This window comes from Schistocerca piceifrons, chromosome 8, assembly GCF_021461385.2.
Source record: "Schistocerca piceifrons isolate TAMUIC-IGC-003096 chromosome 8, iqSchPice1.1, whole genome shotgun sequence".
Taxonomy (NCBI): Eukaryota; Metazoa; Arthropoda; class Insecta; order Orthoptera; family Acrididae; genus Schistocerca; species Schistocerca piceifrons.
The window spans coordinates 369,719,407-369,740,391 of record NC_060145.1 but is presented as its reverse complement, the minus strand read 5'-3'; the positions used below and the strand labels follow the sequence as shown (position 1 = coordinate 369,740,391).

The window sequence follows — 20,985 nt, the reverse complement described above, 5'->3', positions numbered from 1 at the left end:
CGCAATGTGTGAATTTTACAGAAGGAGAAACACCACACACTTTTGCCATTAAGCCCTTTTTGGTTACAGCAAATGGTGCCACTCCATGCGTTAGTGCATCAACGCAATTCCATGACGGACTGTTTTCAACAAAAAATGATTTCACAAGAAAGTAAAGATCATCGCCTGTAGTTCTCCCTTCCGGAAATTTACGAAATTAATAGGCCAGAATCATTTCATTTTCATAAAAGTAGCGTACAAGAATAAGAATTTGGGATCACTGTCAACAAGTTGCAGGACGAATTTTGGGCTATCATAAAGGTGTGGTAGCAATTGATTTTTCTAGTCACTGGCTATATTGCATCACTACGGTGATCCAAGGTATCATCTTCAGACGCTAGTCAAACCTTTCCCCATGTATTATTTCGCACATTTTGACAGTTGCGGTAAGAAGCAATTTCTCACTAATAATGTGTGGTGATTTGGATTTTGCTGTTAAGTAGGATACTTCTAGGGATACTGTTAGTTCTTTCTTAGGAACTGATACCTGCTTTCTTTTCAGTAATTTGCCATTTTTTTTCAACTGTTGCTCATGTCGCTAAAAAAGTCGATAGGTTCACTAACGAGGTCTGCATGTTCTGCCTGGTTCAAATGGCTCTGAGCACTATGCGACTTAACTTCTGATGTCATTAGTCTCCTAGAACTTAGAACTAATTAAACCTAACTAACCTAAGGACATCACACACATCCATGCCCGAGGCAGGATTCGAACCAGCGACCGTAGCGGTCGCTCGGCTCTAGACTGAAGGGCCCAGAACCGCACGGCCTCTCCGGCCGGCTTCTGCATGTTTCTCTTTAGTTTTATAGGCTTCAAGCTGTCGTTGGTTGAAATCTCTAAGCAAAGAACACATTGTGGTTGTTCCTCATTATTCAAAAAAATGCTGGTAAAGCCTAATTTAAGATAATCAACTTGCTATTTACGCTCTTTGGTTTGGCGTTTAGAAGTAATGTTGCTGACAGGAACAAAGGTCGATGCGAAATAATGTACTTTGATTAAATTCGAATCATTTTCCTTATTAGAATTGCATATCTTTAAGGAGAAGATACACTCTGTGAATCATTTCCACGCAATCTCCTGTTACCACTGCAAATCAGCCACTTATACGACAAGGTGGAGCTTGTATGACTTTATTTTAAATTCGGTTAGCTATTTTCACTGAACACGCATTAGAATTCAACTTCAAACTAAAATATCTTTGAACTGAATCCGGAATTCTGGCTGAAATCGAGTGGACAGTCACAATGGCTATGATTAAAAATCTATTCTTGCAGCCAATGCTGCAAGGAAGTGGCGGTCACACTGTCAAACGGCTAGGTTTTAAAATGATTGGTAAGTAGCTAATTCTGCCGTTGTTCGGTTACTGGGACTGTCTGACACAATATTACTAGCTACTTTTCTCGATGTTCCTGCTGCCAGGATCCGGCGGTTAGTTCTTGTGAAATGAGGGAGCAAATTAACAATGGAGGAGCTTTCGAATTTGGTTCGTGAGAAATGACAATCTGACATTAGCAATATTTTTTCACCGGAAGTGTTTTATTACACAATATGAAATATAAGTATTTTAGTGAAAGCTGGTGGCCTCCTCTATTCTCTTACTCTATGCGTCCCTCACCCTCCCCCCCCCCCCCCTCCGGCCTTCACCACATCAGGAAGGCGGCTGATCTATGGACTGAGAAGTAAGATGCGCAGAATGGGGCTTCTGACGCTAACTTATATCGACACTAGCAATGAGACTACTATAGTACTGTGAATTTTGTACCTGCAAGTCTTAGGTGTCTCAGTTTTCATTTACATGATTGGAATGAACATGCCTTAAATGTTTTAAGAGGTAACTACAAGGGTGAATCTTCGTGGCAGATTAAAACCGTGTGCCGGACCGAGACTCGAACTCGGGACCTTCGCCTTTCGCGGGCAAGTGCTCTACCAACTGAGCTACTCAAACACTACTCACGCCTCCGTCCTCACAGTTCCGCCAGTGCCTCGTCTCCTACCTTCCAAACTTCACAGAAGCTCTCCTATGAGCTGTCTCCGCAATATCCTTTCTTCCAGTAGTGCTAGTTCTGCAAGGTTCGCAGGAGAGCTTCTGTGAAGTTTAGAAGGTAGGAGACGAAGTATGGGCGGAATTAGAGCTGTGAGGACGGGGCGTGAGTCGTGCTTGGGTAGCTCAGTTGGTAGAGCCGTTGCCCGCGAAAGCCACAGGTCCCGAGTTCGAGTATCGGTCTGGCACACAGTTTTAATCTGCCAGGAAGTTTCATATCAGCGCACACTCCGCTGTATAGTGAAAATTTCGTTCTAAGTACAAGGGTGTTTCGTTCTTTTGCGACTAGTTTCACAGCTCCGCTGTCACTGTTGTTGGTTACAAGAGGAGAAAGTTACCGTATATTTTAGGCTTTGTACTGCATTTTCGTATTACTGCGTCTCTGTTTTTACAAATTATGTTCCAGTGACGTTGCGAAATGGCTTCCTAGTATGCGATAGTAAAAGTGTCCCGACAAATGACATATTTGGAGCTATTTTATGTAGAAAATTATCAGTTTCTCTTGCTTTGAAATACGGAGAGGAAGTCCATCTCTTCCTACTTTCAGTTATAGTCTTTTCAGTCGATGTTCACATAAATCGCATAAAATTATTCACACGTTATACAAAGCTTATGCATACTGAAGATAAGCACTGAAGATGATTAACAGGAAGAACATCTGAAGATGAACATTGCTCGAAAAGTGTATATATTCGACGAATTCACTGCTGGCATACTCCGATTCTGCCGAATTTATACATTTACGTCGCAAATTGTATGAAAACACAGTTTCACAACGCAGTGCTATAATTTGAAGCCTGTGCGTTTGTTTTGTCAGGCCGCAGCTGCCTGGATGCTCGGGGGCCCACGTGCGACGCCTCTCCACAGCCCGACACCGAACTGACGCTGCTCACCAGGGCCTCCACCGGTGAGTCACTTTTTCTCCAACTCGCACCTATTATTGTGCTTTCTTTCTGCCTTTACATTAATTTATACGATTTTTTGTATGTATCAGCTTTAAACATGGAAACAGAAAAGATTGTAACAACTACAGAGGTATCACTTTAATAAGCGTTGTGGGTAAAATCTTCTCAGGTGTTGTTGAAAGGAAAGTGTGAGTATTAGTTGAGGACCAATTGGACGAAAATCAGTGTGGGTTTAGGCCTCTTAGAGGTTGTCAGGACCAGATCTTTAGCTTACGGCAAATAATGGAGAAGTGTTATAAGTGGAACAGGGAATTGTATCTATGCTTTATAGATCTAGAAAATGCATATGACCGGGTTCCTAGGAGGAAGTTATTGTCTGTTCTACGAGATTATGGAAAAGGAGGAAAACTTTTGCAAGCAATTAAAGGTCTTTACATGGATAGTCAGGCAGCAGTTAGAGTTGACGGTAAATTGAGTTCATGGTTAAGAGTAGTTTCAGGAGTAAGACAAGGCTGCAACCTGTCTCCACTATTGTTCATATTATTTATGGATCATATGTTGAAAACAATAGACTGGCTGGGTGAGATTAAGATATGTGAACAAAAAATAAGCAGTCTTGCATATGCGGTCGCAGGTTCGAATCCTGCCTCGGGCATGGATGTGTGTGATGTCCTTAGGTTAGTTAGGTTTAAGTAGTTCTAAGTTCTAGCGGACTGATGACCACAGTAGTTAAGTCCCATAGTGCTCAGAGCCATTCTTGCATATGCGGATGACTTAGTTGTGATGGCAGATTCGATTGAAAGTTTGCAAAGTAATATTTCAGAGCTAGATCAGAAATGTAAGGACTATGGTATGATGATTAGCATCTCCAAAACGAAAGTAATGTCAGTGGGAAAGAAATATAAACGGATTGAGTGCCAAATAGGAGGAACAAAGTTAGAACAGGTGGACGGTTTCAAGTACTTAGGATGCATATTCTCACAGGATGGCAACATAGTGAAAGAACTGGAAGCGAGGTGTAGCAAAGCTAATGCAGTGAGCGCTCAGCTACGATCTACTCTCTTCTGCAAGAAGGAAGTCAGTACCAAGACTAAGTTATCTGTGCACCGTTCAATCTTTCGACCAACTTTGTTGTATGGGAGCGAAAGCTGGGTGGATTCAGGTTACCTTATCAACAAGGTTGAGGTTACGGATATGAAAGTAGCTAGGATGATTGCAGTCAGGGCGAACAGGCTTAGATGGTGGGGTCATACTACACGCATGGGAGAAGCAAGGTTACCCAAGAGACTCATGGGTTCAGCAGTAGAGGGTAGGAGGAGTCGGGGCAGACCAAGGAGAAGGTACCTGGACTCGGTTAAAAATGATTTTGAAGTAATAGGCTTAACATCAGAAGAGACACCAATGTTAGCACTGAATAGGGGATCATGGAGGAATTTGCTCCAGACTGAACGCTGAAAGGCATAATCAGTCTTAAATGATGATGATGATGATGCTGATGATCAGCTTTCACTTGATGGTGAGACATACATTTATTGACTGGATCTGTCTAATCTTTCCTACCCCTAGCTTGCTTGGATATCTGTTCCACTAACGTTTCATTACACTTCCATGCACCCCACCTTGGCAACTACATTCATGTTACTTTGCCATCTCGTTAAACTCCTACCTGGTTTCATCCATACATAATACGTCCTTATATCCTACGTATATTGTTCCCAAATTCGTTCACTCTTCCTTTTGTTTCCAATCCTGATAAGCTGTCATCACCAACAAATCCCGTAAATCCTACAACTACATACACTTTTACCCTGCTCCCAACGGAACTTCAATCGACTCCCTCATATAGACATTAAAGTGCGTCCTAATGTTTACCTATCCTGTCAGCCTTAAGACTCTTCCCTGTATCCGCGCTACAGCCGGTCTTCCACCTTCCGTCTCCATATTTCCCTATATCTGTTGTCTTTATACCAAGGCTCAGCACACATCCCATTATTCTATCCCATTTCTGTTTCCAAGCATGCATCTACGTTTACAAAACACTGGATTCCTTTGCTTGTACCCGCTCACTATTCGGTACAGAATGTCCAACCGTCCTTTTCCTATTTTTGCCATTTTCCCAATGAAATTCCTTCAGCTATCAACTAATAAGTGCCTCTTTTCAAGATCGTTCCCATCTCGCGTAAATTTTTTTACTTTTTTTTACGTTTCATTATTAGATTTTCCTTTGGAAACGAGAAATATCTTGAACTATACTTTTTAAAAATATAATCAACGAGAATTATATTTTAAATTATTTTATAAGTAATCTAAATCTCATTTTAACTGCACCTATAAATGTTTTTGATACATACTGGTTCGAGAAGTAAAAAGATAGTACTACCGACGGTTCACTACACTTCATGCACTTTGAAAGGAGTGAAAAAATCAATAAGGGAAAAACAAACCAGGTCTCCAGACGATAATTTTTTAGCTGAAGTAGTGTTTCACATTACCATTTGTAGTATATAATCTTCACAAAAACAATGCAATATTCCCTTTTATTCTTTTCAATAGCTCTACCGTTATTTATACATACAAAACACGACAAATTTTAGCTCGTTATCTATAATAATACAGCTAATAAGTTTCATTTTGGATACTTGTTGATCATAAATGACATGTTAATAGTGCCAACTCAACCCTGTTTTAATACGAATATACGCCACTTGCTGGCACACCTCTATCTGGATCGTCCCTAATTCACCAAATTCTTCAAACCTTCAACTAGACACGGAGGTGTCATTACCACAGTATTGTGCAAAAGTCTTTGAGGGATTGAGAAGGAATGCAACTTGTGTCCAGTTGAAGTATTTTGTCATTATTTCTCTTCCTAGAGAAAATAATCCTGATATGAATGAGGACATTGTATACAGAGAGTCGGAGAACTTACAATATAAAAAAAATACAAAATAGAGACAAAGTGGAAACAAGTTCCACGAATCGAATTCACATTTGGGAATCCGGATTGACGCCAGCTGTTTGCGAGACCTGAAAATTTTCACCGGACCGGGACTCATGCGTGCATGTCTGAAGGACACTGAAATAAAACAGGCACTATATAAAAACAGACATTGTATCCATCCTTGATGTATCTATGCCTCGACGGATTAAAATGGCGGTAAAATATTTGTCTCTCCCTGCGCAGGAGCGCCGGCCGGTGTGGCCATGCGGTTCTGGGCGCTTCAGTCTGGAACCGCGTGACCGCTACGGTCGCAGGTTCGAATCCTGCCTCGGGCATGGATGTGTGTGATGTCCTTAGGTTAGTTAGGTTTAAGTAGTTCTAAGTTCTAGGGGACTGATGACCACAGATGTTAAGTCCCATAGTGCTCAGAGCCATTTGAGCCAACCTGCGCAGGAAACACGAAATGTGGAAGGGTAGGGTTGTGGACTCGGTGACATCGTTGCTTGGAACGCGCTTAGACAGCGGGAATGGTTGTGGCGACCGCTCGCGACATCCGGGAAATGCGGTTTCGAGTCCCAATCCTGCATAAATTTTCGTGTGTCGCAAACAGCTAAGGTCATTCTCCGGATTCGCAAAATGAGAATCCATTTCGTATAATGTACCACGGCTGTGATCGTCAGAAAAGTGTCTGCTGCTTCAGAGGTGCATGCATGTCTCAAGAACATTGTAATGTGAAAATACACTGTATAAACACAGACACTGTAACCATCCACGATGGAAAACAAGTTCATCTTATGAGAAGCGTAGCAAACGGTTTCAATTATCCTTAGCGTTTTCAACTTGCGTATCGAGACAGAAACGCAAACACTTAAAGTAAATTTCACAGAATAAACGAAGGAGAGAGTCGTACAAGTACTAAGCACAGGATTTTGTTAAAGATTAAAATGATGAAGGATACTAGATATGAACTTTTCGCTAACGAAGCTTTAATGTTCCTTTCTGATGACGAGGGATTAATGCGTTTTTCACTTTGGTGCAATGTCGATGTGTCATTAAGCAGAGGTGTGGGTTGCAAATCCTGCCTTGGCTGTAGATATGGGTTTTAAATAAGGCATTATTATACGTGCCCTACATGGTGTCCTACATGGTTTAGATCACAGAATGAAACGTATGGAAGTCTTTAGCATGAAGTGACTACTAAGAGTATGCTTCTATTTCCGCAAGCTGTTGCTATGCCATGTCTTCGCTATACCTTTCTGCCTGTCGAGCTAGCCCCGCAAGGTATATAGGAGAGATTCTGTGAAGTATCAGAGGCGGTACAGTCGGAAGTGGGGTTGTGAGAATAGTTCAGTCTGCGGAAGTCTTGGGTCCCAGGTTCTGGTTGAGGACTGACACACAGTTTTAATGTGGAACGAGGTTTTACTTCGAGTATGGTGTGAATATTTCGATGTAGATAGATTGAAACACTGATATGATTGCTCTCAGGATTGAAAAAAATGATATGAAAAGCTAGAAAAGAAACAAAAGAGATCTAATTGCGCTACTAGAGCAGGGAAGTGGTTGGAAGTGAAACATGATATTCGAGGACTCCAAAGGACAAGCAAAAGAAAATATTTGTATTATTGTATTACAGAATCACTATAAAATGTGGTGGAGATATAACAATTATATGAAAAAGAACTCGATGTTACAGTTAAGTAAAATGATCCGTGGAAAGCTGTTACAAAGAGAATGGGTAGCGAATGTGACTAGTGTTAATGTGTGCGCGGAAATTTTTTTGGAAATTTGTGGTAAGAGCCTGTAGGACCTAATTGGTGAGGTCAACGGTCCCAAAGCTTACACACTACTTACTCTACCTTAAACTAATTTACGCTAAGGGCAACACACACACCCATGCACGAGGGAGGACTCGAACCTCCGACGGGGGCAGCCACACGAACCGTGACAAGGCGCCTCAGACCGAACGGCTACCCCGCGCGGCCAATGTGTGTGGGAATAGCTAAAAGTGTCAAAGGAGAAAAATTTTAGAAGTCGACGACGATCACAATGCATATAGCAGGCTATGAAGGCCTTTGTATTTAGTAGATGTACGAAGATTAGAAGAAAATCACGAGATGCAGAACAGGAACAAACAGCAGAAATACTGATGAAATAAGAAAAAAATGAACATATCTATGTTTTTGGTGCACAGTTCGGGAGGAACGAATGCCTTTCGATGCTGCTGCTATCAACGATAACCTGTTATTTATGTCAGTTGTACTACGCGTGCGTCTATTCTGGACCGGGGCCGTTCCGTATGACGTGCACTGAGGTACGAACAGCGCTCAACCGCCGTTAGCGGAATAAACGACTTCATGCGTCACAGACATTTATGGCATCGACTTCTGCCCTTTATCTGAGAAGAGACGGCGTCGTTGTCGTGCAGAATGTCCGCAACGCTTCATTTGCTCCAAACACCATTCTGGCAAGTCAGTGAATGCGTCGTCGGACCGATGTGAAATCCTCCGACAGACGTACTTCCTTTTACAATGATTACGATAAAGGGCAATACAGTCATCCGGACGAATTTGGTTACAAACAAGTGCTAAGGAAGATATTTTCACTCTAAAGGCAAACATAACAGTTTCATTGATATCCGAAAATTTTTGTCTTTTCCGTTTCCTTTTTCGTGACAGTATTTTGTTACAGGCAGGACTTCACCTTGTTCGTTTTCTGCTTCCTACGTGTTAAGCAGTGTCATTTCTTTCATGCATTCACTATTCATATTTGGTACTTACTGTTACATATTTCATGTTAAGGTAGCTGACATTATTTTCTTGAGGAAGCACTACAGTTATTTTACAAGAAACTTATTTTTCCAGTACAATAGCGTAGTTTTTCTAGTTACCTTTCTTCTTTTTCGTTTTTGCTGAATACTTAGGGGATCTCGATGTCTTTAGGCTTGAAATTTAATATCTTTTAGTCTTGGAAGAATTTTTCAAGATAGCACAGCAGAATGTACACTGAAAGATAAAAAAAAAATTCTGCACCATAAATGAGTGACGCAATTGGGTCAGTTGGTCACAAACGTGTATTCATACAGCCATCGATGGAAAGCTCAAAATTGTAAACTTTGTCAGCAGATGGATCAATGTGTGTTGCTGCAGGGCATTCGCATCATGCAGCTGGAATGATAGTAACCAGGGCACATGTGGATACCAGGGCATACATTCTACCTCGTAGTCAGACGCGTGAACAGTATACGCAAGCGTAAGTAGTTGAGAGCGAATGTGTAGTTGGGCTCAAAGAAGCCGGTTGGTGTAACTGACAAAAGCTCGACATTTGAATAGGAGCGGTGCCACTATTCAACGATATTGGCAGGCAGGAATGGGTCAACCATTGCCGAACACTGCGTCAAAAAAGAAGCGGTCGACCTAGAGAGACGACAGAACGCTACAAACGAGCAATCGTCAGAGGGGCATTCAGAAACCCAGATTCAGTTTTAGCATCTATCGGATGTGTAACCGGTGCTTCAGTGACCTCATGGACCACTAATAGTTTAGTTACGTTATGTTCCGTAGATCATTTTCACGATTATTTTATCGATATAATGTGGAACGAGTAGATTACAAGATACATGTACACACATGAATAGTGTTAATATTACTGAAATTTTAAGTTCTACAAATGCTACTACATTTAGAGGTACAATTTTTTTTACCGGTTGTGAAACAGAAACTCGTCCATGGAATAGAAGGAGTTGTCCAAAATAAATGATTTCAAGCTAGATTTAAAACTTGATCTGCTATCTGCCAGACTCTTTATGTTGTTGGGCAAATGATCAAAGATTCTTGTTGCTGAATAATGTACTCCGTTTTGAGCAACTGACAGCTTCAATAACTAATGGGAAAGATCATTTCTTCCTCTAGTGTTGTACGTATGAACATCAATGTTCTTCGCAAATTGAGATGGATTATTTATAACGAATTTCATTAGCTTATACGTGTACTCAGATGGTGCAGTTAAAATACCTAACTCCTTGAGTAGGCACCTACATGACGTCCTTGGGTGAACACCACTACTTATTCTCACTGTTCTCTTTTGTGCAATCAGTACTTTATGTCTAAGTGGTGAGTTACCACAGAAAACTATTCCGTAAGACATTATTGAGTGGAAATATGCAAAGTACGTTAGGAGACTGATCTGTTTATTACCAAGACTGGAGATTATACCAAGAGCGAGAGAAGCTGAACTTAATTGTTCGAGAAACTCAGTAATATACTTCTTCCAGTTCAAGTTGTCAACAATGTGAACATCCAAAAACTTGGAGAAATCTACCCTATTAACTGAGCCGTGTTCATATGCTACATCAATTGTCGCTATGACTCTATTCGGTGTACAGAACTGGACATAGTGAGTTTTTTTCAAAATTATGGGAGAGTTCATTTCTGAGAACCACTTAATAATTCTTTGAAAGACACCCTTAACAATATCTTCAGCTGCTTTTTCTGGAATGGGATTTATTATAACATTCGTGTCATCTGCAAAAAGTACTAGTTCTGCTTGCTGAACGTTAAGTGAGAGGTCATTCACATTAATAAGGAACAGCAGAGGACCCAAAATTGATCCCTGTGGGACTCCCTTTACGATAACTCCCTATTCACTAGAATTTACCACCCTCCAAAAATTATTTGTGTTATTTAGCACAACTGTTTGCTTTCTGCTCGTTAAGTATGATTCCAACCAGCTGTGTGGATAGCCTTCAATTCCATAAAACCTGAATTTCTCGAAGAGTGTGACATGATCCATACAGTCAAATGCCTTGAAAAGATCACAGAAATACCAAATGATGGTTCACAGAAAAGAGGTTGGGCTCACGGCGCCCAGTGCGCCGACTACCTTAGGCCACTGTACGCCATCAGGTCCGTTTGAGTGGTGTCGGGCACATTCAGCCTGGAATCTAACTGACTAGAGTAGAATTGCATTTAGTTATGAATCCCACTTTGAATCGAATCCCAGTGCCCAGCGAAGACGCGTTTGGAGACGCCAGAGACAGCTGTGGAATATCAGCCTTACTATCGCCCGCCTTACGTCCCGACAACGAGGAATGATGCTCTGGGGTGCCATTTCGTTTCATAATAGGACCCTTTTGGTTGTCACCGGCAGCACCCTTACAGCAAAACGGTACGTCGGCGATATTCTACGTTCCTTTTTGTTGCCCTTCACGGCAAGCCATCCTGGGTTACATTTCTGCAAGACAGTATTTGCCTGTACCCGGCGATAGCTTTTGCTGCTTGTCTTTGCGTTTGTCAAACCGTACGTTGGCCAGCAATGCCGCCAGGTCTTCACCAAATAAGAACGACTGGAGCAATATGAGCAGGGACCTACAACCAGCTCGGGAGTTTGACGATCTAATGCGCCAACTGGGCAGAATTTGGCACGATGTCTCGCAGGAGGGCTTCCAACAACTCTATCTATCGGTGCAGTGGCGAATAACTGCTTGCATAAGGGCCCGCGTTAGATCAACGCTTAATTGACTTGCTCAATTTATGAATCTCTTTGTATTGAATAAATCATTGAATTTTTCTGAAGGTTTAATCATTTGTTTGCCTGTACTGATTTCCATCGCTTTCGGATAATCCCTTCGTTGTGCGTTTTTTTCTGTTTTAGAGTGTCTTTATAAAAGATCCTATATCACATTACTTAATCGTGAAACTGCTAAAACCCCTTTTGTATATTTAGTTACATTGCCTACGTGATTCATCACATTGTGCTATAGTCCTCTGGAATAAACCAGCAAACATCAGAACTCATTCACTGAATTATCACATATACAGACTGTTTCAGAATCTTTGCATCAAAAATTTAGGAGTGATAGATCACGTCGTGGTGAACATCTGTTACTGGAAGTAAAATGTTCGTCGACGCTTACAGGCAACGCTAGGAGTCTTGTAGTATCCGCCGGTATGGGGCGACATGGTTCACGGGACTAGCAGGTCTAGTTACCAGGTGTGTTGCTTACTATGTATCCGTGTAAATTGGAAGAGTGTATCTAAGTGGGATAAAACATTATAGAAGCGGAATAGGAAATTTAATTGGCTCGCCTATCACCTTTTATGAAAAGCAAATGCCAGAATTATTAAGGAACAAACACTGCGTAACCACGCCGCAGAATACCAATAAAATGCAGCCTCTGAGAGGCAACAAGAACAAAATCCCACCTGACATCGCCAGTAAGCGTCAGCGAATATTTTGTGGCTAAGAAAAGTCGTTCACCATGACGTAATCTATCACCACTAGATGAACGATGCAAAGACTTTGAACTGCAATGTAACTTTGGCGGTGGTGGAATGGCCGGTACAGCAGTGGACTCCAGCAATGCAGGTTGTGAGTTCAGTTCCGGTTTGAGGCCAGGAATTTTCTTCGTTTTAGTCCCTCCAGGTGCGCCCAAGGTCTATTCAGCCTGTTATCGGGGATCTTCCCTGGGATTGAAAGGCAGAACCCTACAGAAGCGCTGGCCATCAATGTGCAGGTGTCGTGTACAGGAGAGAGTGCGAATAAATTTCGCACAGCTTGGTGGAAGTTACTGATGATAACTAATGCTGCTTCACCTAAAGCAAGGCGGGTGGGGACGGAGGAAAAGGTCGGATGGGGAGGGGCAACGAATTTGGCTGGCGAACCGTGGCCTGGCACGGGGTTCAGCCTCACTCCCTCCACAGTCACGCCTCGCTGTCTGAGGAAGAGGTGGAAACTGCAAACACTCCACATGTAAGTGACAGTGTAGTCACACTGCGTACGTGACTTGATTTTATGTTCACATTTCCCATTAACATAAATCACAAACAAAAATTTTTCATTATCATTAAATTATTTTTGTCGCGCTGAAAACAATATAATTTTTACCTGGTATAAAATTTTGTCATTCAGTCAGACGCAGACCATATGACTCATGTTCCTATGTAATTGTGACTTTTTACTTTTATAATCGAGAAAAGTGTTTCACACGCACATGTGGATTGAAATACGAGCGTTGTCCAGAAAGTAAGTTCCGATCGGTCGCTAGATGGAAACCACAGTGAAAATCAGAAATATTTTATTTGCAAGAGTTAGCTACACTTTCCAGGTACTTCTCTACATAGTCGCCGCTCCGACTTAGACATTTGTCGGAGCGCTATACCAAATTTCCAACACCACCGTCATAGAAGGCAGCAGCCTGTGCTTTCCGATAATTCTCTACGCTGGTCTGTAGCGCGTAGCCTGCGCCCAAGTGTTGTCTTCGTATCCTGCGTTTCATGTGAACAGAGATGATACGCAGGACGAGGCAATTGTGGGTGATCGAACACTTCCCATCGAAAAGGCTGCAGGAGCGTCTTCACTGCCTCTGCAGAGTGCAGCTGAGAATTGCAAATGAAGAAGGAAGTGCGTGGCAGTTGTGTTAGGTGGGCCGCATTCATTAAGGCGAAGCCTCTCTGTGGGCCTTCCTACTTGGTGGGAGACATCGTTGTTTTAGGCAACTTTAATCGCTCTCAGTGCACTCACAACTGAAGAGAGCGTCTTGATGTGATCGACGGTCGTAATAGAGACACTACCCAATATATCTGTGCCAGGCTTCATCAGAGTTTTCACTGTGGTGTCCATTTCGCGACCGACCAGAACATACTTTCTGGACAATCCTCGTTTTGTAGCAGTTCTACAGCCACATTATGGAAAAGTGTAAATTCTCCCTGACGAAAGCAATGTAGACATCCTCGGCAGTTTTAACGTAAAAGGATTTGTCATTAAAACGGAAATCACCTGAAAAGTCAGTCAGATTCGTCTGTATATGCACAGGACCGCTTTAAACTATACGGCATATGCTCTCGACAGTATTTCGAAAATGGATGTGAGATTGTCAGTGTCCTTAAAAAATTTAGGGAACGATGCTTCTGATTCATTCTAGTCCACAACGAATTCTTCAAACCTCGTGTTCTCTTTAAAACCAGTGATCTAAAGGAAATGGGCTGTGTGTATGTGTCAGAATGTATCCATTTTGTAACGATATTTTTTTTTGTATGCCTCCTAAGCAAATCAGAAATCAGTTGTTTCTTAATCTGCGGTCTTACTGTGGGCAATGTACCGTGAAGTACCCTTAACATGTGAGGTCTGCAGTCCATTCAGGATGTTATAGTGCTTGTTCCTGCACTCCTTTCTCCTCCAAAAATTCGACACTAGCGAGTTTTAAATCGATAAATTGTTCCAGGAATGCCCCTTGACTTAACCATGGTATTTTTAAGTATTCTATCAGGTCTCCATAATCATCGCTCAGTCCCATGAAAACTTCTTGCAACAGACAGTGGAATAATGCGAGCGACTTCAGAAATTTTGATATTCATACCGCCAATTTCTTCACATGCTGCATTCCTGAAAGTTTAGCACAAAGTGCTTCTTTATGTAGAGAGCAATGAATCTCATCTATCGATCGTTACAAACTTTGCCCTTTCAGTCACAGCTAAATTATTGAATTCTTTCTGAGTGGTGTTGGAATAACGTTTCATGGCGAATCTGCAACACATGTATAATACACGACACATATAAATATGTATTATGAAACCTGACACACTTCTTTCCACCCGCCTAAATGCGTTCTGTTGCACCCGAGGCCGGCCTCGTCGAGCAATAAAATTGGCGGCGGAGCCGCCTCCGTTTGTATTTCCCGGTGCAAGCGAGCAGCGAAACCTGCTGCTTGTGGAGCGGAAACTATACCGTTTCAAAATCAACCGCTTCTTTAGGAAACCTGCAAATGAAATTATGTCAGTTAGAGTTAACTTTGTGTAGCAGAATATGTTCAAGAAATAAGAAAAAATGGAGAAGTGTAACACGGTAACACTCGGACGGCCAGACTTTGTCTGCTCCCTCGAACGCCTAGAAAGGTCATTTGGTCCTCTATAATTTAAAAAAAGTTTTCTGAACTATTATTTAGAAATTTTAAGCATTTATTATATTTTAATGTTCACAAGATTTATAGCCATTTCAGATACAGAGTTGTGAATAAAAAAACAGACACAATTATATTGTTTAATAATTTATAAACAAATTTCACTGAACCTGCTAACACCCAAATAAGTGTAAGCAAGTGACAGGCTTTTCTTTGTTATAAATTCATAAAAGATTGATCTCTTCATGTGTACCGATATTTCAGCTACTTCATTGTGTTAAACAATCGACACATTTGTATTCAGTTTCCTCTACATTTTCCACGAACCATCTTCCTACAGACACTGCACTTGGAAATAGTTTTATTACATTTGCAGATTTTGAGAACTTGATATTTACGGCCTTCTGTGGAATTTCTTCTTAATATTCATGTTTTTACTACTTATCTGTGGTCATACGAGGAAAACGACTCTTCACATACTCAGAGCGTAGTTCATCTACAAGCTGCTGAATAAAATGTTTCCTTGTGATCTCCTTCCCAGTAACAACCCTAAATACTACATATGCATTTATTCCTGCTATGTCAAGGATATTGTAGCAGGAGTGCACTGACCATCTTCTTGAGGAAGCCTTGACTGAATAATGCCTCGCCAAGTTGTTTACTATGTCAACCCAAAATTTTGTTTAGTTGTAATAACATACGCTTTGTGGAGTTGTTTTCGCATTTGTATTTATGGTAACACTACTATGAAGGGAAGACATTACTAGCACATTTTTTGCTTCCTTTCCTTGATAGAATGTCAAGGAAATATCATCATGTCTTTGAGGAATACTGAGGACTCTTCAAGGACTTCAGAGCATGTGGTATTTCTCTTCTTGCCATATTTACTGTTCCTGCAACGGAGGTTGATTTTTCTTTCAACTTTTTGGCTAGTTTGAGTGAAGTAATTTCTGCCTTGGCCCAGAAATGGTTTCATAAGGCTCATCACTACATAATCTGAAACCCTTTCGTCTTGAGATCGTGCAGTATCCTTGCCAATATAAGGGAAACCATTGAGTATATACTTGCTTTTAACATCTACAGTTAACCAGTATTTTCGCCTGTACTTGTCAGGCTTTGAAGCCATGAACAGTGTGAACGGGCACCTAGTTTTACTTGGGAAGTGCTGCTCGTCTATTGTCACTTCCAGGTTTCTAACACATTGTACAGTTTTCTATGAATTTGTTCCAGACGGTAGAAACCAATGCAATCTTATCATTGTGTAATCGTGCAGAGCGTGTAGATTTGTCGTCGAACCTCAGGAATCTCATAACCGTACAGAATGTATTTCTACTCATGGTTTCCACACAAAACGGTGGGCCACAGGTATCTGACAATAAGCTGTGAAGGACTGTACTTTGGCAACCACTCACACCACGAGCATAAATAATTGCAATAAATGCTTATAGTTTTTCCGTGGTCGTTGACCAGCTCTCATTTCCTAGTACTATGTGTGCCTCTGTTGTAGTACATTTCCAGATATCTCTGATTTATCATTGTCTATGAACAAGTGCCAAGCACTTGAAGCAACTTCATCACTTACATTTCTTTTTGCATGTGGTGTAGGTCCAGGAGATTCCCTCAAAGTATTCTGATTGGGAAGACGCCCACCTTGTGGGTTAGACACTGCTTCTATTCTGACTGTTCCACCAGAAGCAACCTCTTTATGTCTTTCATCAGACGATGAAGAAGCAGTCACTTGTTCTACACTCCGAGGATCAAGATTACCTGCGCTTCTGTTACATGATTCTTCTCGATCTATAGAGCACGAATAATAGAGCAAATGTAAGAAAGCCACAATAAATTTTAAATTATGTACAGTAATATTATATATAGATAAGAATATGATGATTATAAATTAGCAGCAATAATAATGATATACTGACTAGACTGTAAACTTCCATTGTCTAGCTGTGAAGAATCAGAAACATTAGTATTAGATGATTCATCTTCTCTCAATGTCTGCGGTAAAATCTCTTCCTCTGAATCTTCAAAAAAAAGTTTGCCACCATCTGAATCATACCCGATAACTCTTTGTAACTCTGCAAGAATCTCTTCATCTCGTAAGTACTCTATCCGATTAATTTCAGTCTTCAGTTCACAATCAGCTTTGAAAAGTTGATTCTTCCAAGGAATGACGAATAATGGTGAACCAAGTCCATTTTTATCATTTCATATGGCAATAATATGAACGAAAGTAAATTATTGCACTACAGAGTAAAGTAGCCGAGGCTTGAGAATGCATGAGATAAATGTATGGCAGAACTATAAACGAAACTATAACTTTTTTCTAAACGGGTCAATTTGACCCTTCTTGGTGTTAAAGGTAAAACACGAAAAATGTCACTATCAATTAAGCGAAATGCACTGTTTTTTTTAATATAATGAAAGTACATGTCAAATAAATAAATGTCAAGAAAGTAAATGTCGCTAGAAGCATTCTTCAAAACAAAGCAGTCACTTCAAAAAGTGTCATTTTGACCCCTCTGGGCGTTCGAGTGTTGAATGGTGCTCTCTCTCTCTCTCTCTCTTTCTTTCTCTCTCCCCTATTAGCTTCACTCACTGAGTATACTCTTAATTTGACGAGCAGTGCAATTCTTCCCCCAACCCTGCCTCCCTGCCATAGACATTGTCAATCGTTGGTGGCAGTGTGACGCTAACAGGGGGCAAAAACGGTCATACACTGTTTACTTTTGTGACTTCAAAAAGCGTGACAAAATTAACGATCCAGCATAGTGTGGGGATCGTAGTGTCATAAGATTCCTGAATGCAAAGAATCCTCCGTATCGAAATTTATAGAAATATAAGCCCAGTTTATGGTCATGTAATCGATGAAGCTTTAGTTCGAAAATGTTGCATCATCTTTGACGGCAGCGAACGAATGTAAATGATGAAGAACCAGCTGGTCGACCTTCATTTCTGACTGTTAAATGAAGAACTGAGAACTGCTGAACTTAACTTTTGCTATCATAAATTTCACGATTAGTTTTTTATGAAGTTATTACTGGTGATTTGGAATATGGAAAAGCGTTTGCTGTGTGGGTTTCCCGACTTTTGAGAGAGGAACACTAAAAACAACCATTTTAAGCTGCACTGACTTTTCTTGCTCGATACGACAAGGAAGGTAAAGAGTTCTAAGCCGTATTGTTGCCTGTGACGAAACATGGGTTTTGCATGAACATCCAGGGAAAAAACGTCCTCAATATAATAGCATCTCTTTGACCCTCGGTAAAACCAAAAAAAGCCAAACACAGTCTGAGCACGAAATTGTTTATGGCCACAGTGCTCTGTGATTGAAAGAAAGTCATGCGCACCGGGTTTATGGCAAGAGATGAGACCGTAAATGCAGCGGCCTGCTGTCTAACCATCCACCGATGCCGATTGATACCAAGTTCCTGGGTTGTTGTCCAGCGGCCTTGTGCTCCTTCTCGACAATGCTCGCCCGTGTTTTGCTGCGGTGGCGAATGACTTACTTCGGCAGTTCAAATGGAAAACTTTTCATAACTCTCTTTATGATTCAGACTTGTTTCAGAATTACTTCAGTGTCTTTGCGAAACTGAAGGACTTTTTGGATGGAAAACATTATGGAAATGACAACAAACTGAAAAAGGATTTAGTGACTGGTTAAAAAACGTAAACTGAGTGGAGTGCCATGACAAATCTTTAAATTTGAACAGCGATTGCAAGGCCTCCTCATTGCCCCTGTAGCGTGTGCCCGAGTCTTGTCATGAGGAAAAGAATGCATGACAGTCATGTTATGTGGGCCGCATTGCAATTAGGCGAAATGTCTCAGCATACTTGGCGGAAGAAATTTTCTAGGCATTTTCAAGTACTCATTGTACACTCAGAATTGAAAAGAGCGCCGTGACACCATAGGCGATCATTATAGAGACGTTGCCCAACACATCTGTCTAAGCTTCATCGGGGTTTCACTCTGGTTTCCACTTCGCAACCGATCGCGCCATAATAGACGAATATCCCTCGTATATCACTTTTAAAATGACTCTCGTGAATGTAAATATGATATTTTGTGTCGTATTTAACATAATTTTTATTCAGACAAGGGAACACGCTGGCCCCATTAACCTTTTGTGCCTTGTATGTAACTCCTCTCTTACCCGGGCCTTCGTCCTCCTCATGAGAGGTGCCGGGTTCTATCGAATGTTTCCGCGGGCGTGGATGGAGGGCCATCGCTATGAGGCACGCGATCAATGTCCTCGTCGTTCCCGGTTTATGCATCATATTTCGGATGACGCACGTCGAGCAGACATCTCCGGCGCCATATTCCACCCGATATGTCCCCTGGTGCAGCTTTGTGGGATGCGCGCGCCCGTAAGCGGGATCTCTGTCGCCGCTCTGCGTTTCCGCCATGTCGTGGTTGCTAGCTGGTCTCAACAAAGAGCAACGAAGGTCGAGGAAGGTAGGGGTTCAACGCTCCACTCGCTGACAAGGTTCTGTAACGTCCATCGAATCTGCGGACTTGGCTAACACTCAGCGAAAGAGCAATGAGATTGTTATTTCTTATGTATTGGTATCGACATTACAAAAAGAACATTGATGAACAAAACTCTCGACTTGTGCGAGATATTTACTTCACCAAATGTCGTAATTAAATCGTTTATAATCGATGGTTTATCAGCTGCTATTTAAATATTAATGACAAGTTCAATTTAGTTCCAGCGACACCAAATTCCCTATAGACTGGTTGTAATCTCAAATCTATAATTAGTCGTAACAGTGTTATTAATTCCTAAGGTCAAGGAGTTTCTATATAAGGGCCGAGCGCTTTAGTCAAATAATATCGCAGCACGTCATCTCTATAAATAATACTGCAAAACTTGAATGATAAATGCGTGAACTGACACGATATGCTGGTTTATTACACAATATTAGTCCCTTCCTAACAGAGCCGCGAGAAAGAAGATTTCCCAGGTGTTGGGGGAATTGTAAATTATATGCTTCGTAACTATCGCCAAGTTCCATAGTCCATTAGTTGAAATTGTCTATCTGTGTTCACTTCCTAAATAGTGTTAACTTCAAGTTATCTAATTAAAATTCACTTCTGTCTAATATATGCAAGTCCTCTATATGAATTCTAAATAACGTAATATTTGAAGTCAAACTATCGTTTCACTGCGTCATAGTAGATCGCAATAATCAGTTCTGAATAAACAATCTAATTGCGCCTACATATACGAGCATTCAAAAGTGTGACCTGCTTCGGCTAACTCTCGTGACGTAGTGACAATGGATTGAATTATCCTTAGCCATTATTCACGAGAGCAATCACACGGAGTATTCTTTGGGAACGTTGGTTCTACTTTGCGAATTTTAATTATAATGATTTTTCGATTTACTATGATCTTGAATATTGAGTTTGATTTTACTGAAATCTTATCTTTCTTTCGTATATTAATAAATTACTAAGTATTAGATTCCAGATTCAATTACTGGTTAATATCCAAACAATAATGGTAACTGGAAATTTGTTTGCTTGTTCATTTTTTACGGAATTTGGAACTTGTTTTGGGGAAATCTTTGGGAATTTTGGAGTTAATTTCTGATTTTCATTTCTCGTCCGAGACGAAGTACTGGGATGGAAATCGGCGGTGCCCTCTTCACAAAAACAATTAACCATTCCACTACATTTTGGAGGGAGGGGAGAGAGAAAGTGGTGGGGAGTGAAACGTTATTAAATGACAATATTTGAAACGCTATAATAAAAGGTAACAGTATGAAGAAAATATTTTCCGCTGTATTGTTTTCCAGTGTGTGGATGGGGGTGAGGGTAGGGAGGGGGTCCACACAGCGTAATTCATAAGTACAATTGGAGTTTTAGAAAACTGTCTGAAAACTCCAAGACAAAGGAAAAAATAGCACAGTGTACCTCTCACAGAGGATATCTCCCCAAGTTTTCAACTCACATTACAGGTGCTGGTCAACATATGTGGCGTGGCTAACGCGAATACGTGTGGACAGCTCATTGACACACACTATCTAGGACAGGGCCGGCCAAACGCTGCACAGTTTGCAGACGTGCGGAAGTGCTGCACATGTGCGCACGTGTGCGACAGCGAACAACAGCGAGCAACAGCGACATCTGTTATTAGACATGTGTCCTAAATGAAC

The 20,985-nt window shown here is 41.2% G+C and overlaps 1 long non-coding RNA gene across 1 annotated transcript in view; it reads left to right on the top strand.

Moving 5' to 3' along the window:
• LOC124712043 overlaps positions 1-20,985 on the top strand; it is a 252,706-nt gene that overhangs the window by 15,914 nt on the left and 215,807 nt on the right. The window contains exon 2 of the long non-coding RNA XR_007005570.1: positions 2,896-2,985. This is a non-coding gene — a long non-coding RNA (uncharacterized LOC124712043). The remainder of the gene's footprint in view (positions 1-2,895; positions 2,986-20,985) is intronic.